This window comes from Macaca nemestrina, chromosome 2, assembly GCF_043159975.1.
Source record: "Macaca nemestrina isolate mMacNem1 chromosome 2, mMacNem.hap1, whole genome shotgun sequence".
In the NCBI taxonomy this organism is placed as follows: Eukaryota; Metazoa; Chordata; class Mammalia; order Primates; family Cercopithecidae; genus Macaca; species Macaca nemestrina.
This window is the reverse complement of record NC_092126.1, coordinates 59956993-59960561: the sequence shown is the minus strand read 5'-3', so window position 1 is coordinate 59960561 and position 3569 is coordinate 59956993.

Sequence of the window (3569 nt, the reverse complement as noted above, 5' to 3'; positions counted from 1 at the left end):
TTTTGGAATGGTTTCAACAGGAATGATACTGCTTTTCTTTATACATCTGGTAGAATTCAGCTGTGAATCTATATCTAGTCCTGGACTTTTCTGTTTGGCAGGCTTTTTATTACTGATTCAATTTCAGAATTCATTATTGGTCTGTTCAGGGATTCAATTTCTTTAATTTTGGGAGGTTGTGTTTTTCCATCAATTTATGCATTTCTTCTAAGTTTTCTGACTTGTGTGCACAGAGGTATTTGAAGTAGTCCCTGAGGGTTTTTGTATTTCTGTGGGGTTGGTGGTAACATCCCCTTTGTCATTTCTGATTGTGTTATTTGGATCTTCTCCCTTTTTCTCTTTATTAGTCTAGATAGCAGTCTATCTTATTTATTATTTCAAAAATCCAACTCCTGGACTCATTGTTTTTACTTTTTTTTTGCATTTTGATTTCCTTCATTTCAGCTTTGATTTAGGTTATTTCTTGCATTCTGCTAGCTTTAGGTTTGGTCTGCTCTTCTTTCTCTAGTTCCTCAAGGTGTGATGGTAGGTTGTTAATTTGAGATCTCTCTAACTTTGATGTGGGCATTTAGCATTATAAAGTTCCCGCTTAACACTGCTTTAGCTGCATCCCTGGGATTCTAGTATGTTGTATCTTTGTTCTCATTAGTTTCAAAGAATTTCTTGATTTCTGCCTTAATTTCATTGTTCACCCAAAAGTCATTCAGGAGCACATTGTTTAATTTCCATGTGATCATATGGTTTCGTTTTGAGAGATTCTCTTTCTTTCTTTCTTTCTTTCTTTCTTTCTTTCTTTGTTTTCTTTTCTTTTTCTTTTTTTTTTTTTAGAGTTGAGGTCTCAGTATGCTGTCCAAGTTAGTTGTAAATTCCTGGGTTCAAGCGATCCTCCTGCTTCAGCTTCCCAAAGTGCTGGGGTTATAGGTATGAGCTAGTGCACCTGCCTGTGAGCCTGTGATTTTCTTAGTATTGATTTTTGCTTTTATTGCGCTGTGATCCAAGAGCGCTGTGATCCAAATTTTGGATTTTGTGAATTTGCTGAAGATTGTTTCATGGCCAGTTGTGTGGTCAATGTTAGAGTATGTGCCACATGCAGATGAGAGGAATGTATACTCTGTTGTTTTGAGGTGGAGAAATCTGTAGATATCTATTAGGTCCATTTGGTCGAGTGTAAAGTTCAGGTCCTCAATATCTTTGTTAGTTTTCTTTCCCACTGATCTATCTAATACTGTCAGTCGGGTGTTGGAGTTTGTAACTATTATTTTGTGGTTATCTAAGTCTCTTCATAGATCTTTAAGAGCTTGCTTTATGAATCTGGGTGCTCCTGTGTTGGGTGCATATATATTTAGGATAGTTAGGTCTTCTTGTTGAATTGACCCTTTTATTATTATGTAATGCCCTTTTTAAAAATTTTCTTCATTGATTTAAAGTCCGTTTTGTCTGAAATTAGAATAGCAACCCTTGCTTTTTTCTGTTTTCCATTTGCTTGGTAAATTTTTCTCCATCCCTTTACTTCGAGCCTATAAGTGTCATTGCATGTGACATGCGTCTCTTGAAGACAGTATACCATTGGGTCTTGCTTCTTTATCCAGCTTGGCACTCTGTGCCTTTTAATTGAGGCATTGAGCCCATTTACATTCAAGGTTAGTATTCATATATGCAGATTTGATCCTGTCATCATGTTGTTAGCTGGTTATTTTGCAGACTTGTTTGTGTGGTTGCTTTATAGTGTCAATGATCTGTGTACTTAAGTGTCTTTTTCTAGTGGCCAGTAATGGTCTTTTCTTTCCATATGTAGCACTCCCTTAAGGACCTCTTGTAAGGCAAGTCTGGTGGTAACAAACGTCCTTAATGTTTGCTTGTCTGAAAGGGATCTTATTTCTCCCTGGCTTATCATAGTTATCTTAATCTTAGTTTGGCTGATATAAAGTTTTCAGTTGGAATTTTTCTTTTAGAATACTGAATATAGGCCCCCAATCTCTTCTGGCTTGTAGCGTTTCTGCTGAAAGGTCTGCTGTTAGCCTGATGGAGTTCCCTTTGTAGGTGACCTGCCCCTCCTCTCTAGCGGCCTTTAACATTTTTTCTTTCATTTTGACCTTGGAGAACCTGAGGACTATGTGTCTTGGGGATGGTTGTCTTGTGTAGTATCTCACAGGGGTTCTCTTCACTTCCTGAATTTGAATTTTGGTTCCTCCAGCAGGGTTGGGAAAAGTTCCATGGATATATCCTGGAAGATGTTTTCCAACTTGCTTTCCTTCACTCTCTCTTTCAGAGATACCAATGAGACACAGGTTTCTTCTCTTTACATGATCCCATATTTCTCAGAAGTTTTGCTCATTATTCTTTAATCTTGTTTTCTTCATTTTTATCTGAGTTATTTTGAAGAACCAGTCTTAAACTCTGAGATTCTTTCCTCAAGTTTGTCAATTATCTGTTAATATTGCAATTATATTCTGGAATTTTTTTTTTTGAGATGGAGTCTCACTCTGTTGCCCAGGCTGGAGCTCAGTGGCCGGATCTCGGCTCACTGCAAGCTCCGCCTCCCGGGTTTACGCCATTCTCCTGCCTCAGCCTCCCGTGTAGCTGGGACTACAGGCGCCCGCCACCTCGCCCGGCTAGTTTTTTGTATTTTTTTAGTAGAGACGGGGTTTCACCGTGTTAGCCAGGATGGTCTTGACCTCTTGACCTCGTGATCCGCCCGTCTCGGCCTCCCAAAGTGCTGGGATTACAGGCTGGAATTCTTTAAGTGACTTTTTCAGCTCCATCAGATCAGTATGGTTCTTTTTTAAAATAGCTGTTTTGTATTTTATCACCTGCATCATTTTATTGTATGCCGTAGAATCCTTGGATTGAGTTTCAAGTTTCTCCTGAATCTCAATTATCTTTATTTCTATCCATATTCTGAATTCTAATTCTGTCACTTCAGCTGTTTCAGCCTGCTTAGGAACCACTGCTGGGGAACTAGTGTGGTCATTTGGAGATAAGAAGACACTATGGCTTTCTGAGTTGCCAGAATTCCTGTGCTGGTTCTTTCTCATTTGCATGGGCTGATATTCCTACAATATCTGAAGTTGCTGTCCTTTGGATGAGTTTTAATTTTTTTTGCTTTTATCTTCTTTGATGCCCTTGGGAGTTTCATTGCTATATAAGGTGGGTTAAGTTGACTGTCTTCATTTCTGGAAGATTTTAGGAGACCAAGGATCAGCTCAGCACTTCTGGGATGCATGCTATCACTCTGGGGGGCTGGTACCGGGCCCCTGGCTTTGTCCTTTGGCTGCTGGAGGTTAGGACCACTGGCAACAATACTCCAGGGGGTGATGCCAGCAAAAGTGCTTCTTTGGGGCAGTGGTAGCAGGATCTATGCTTGTTCACAAATGCCAACAACAGTGGCAGCAAGGCGGGGACCATGCTCGGCAGCTTAGGTGGGGTGCTGGTGGGCTTGGGGGCACTCGCCTTTTTGTACACATTCACACTGGTACTGGTGTGTGCACAGGGAGAAGGCACTGGTGGGGACAGTGCTATCGGCTCCATGTGTGTGTTTTTACTCGCAGCAGCAGCAATGGTAGCACAGG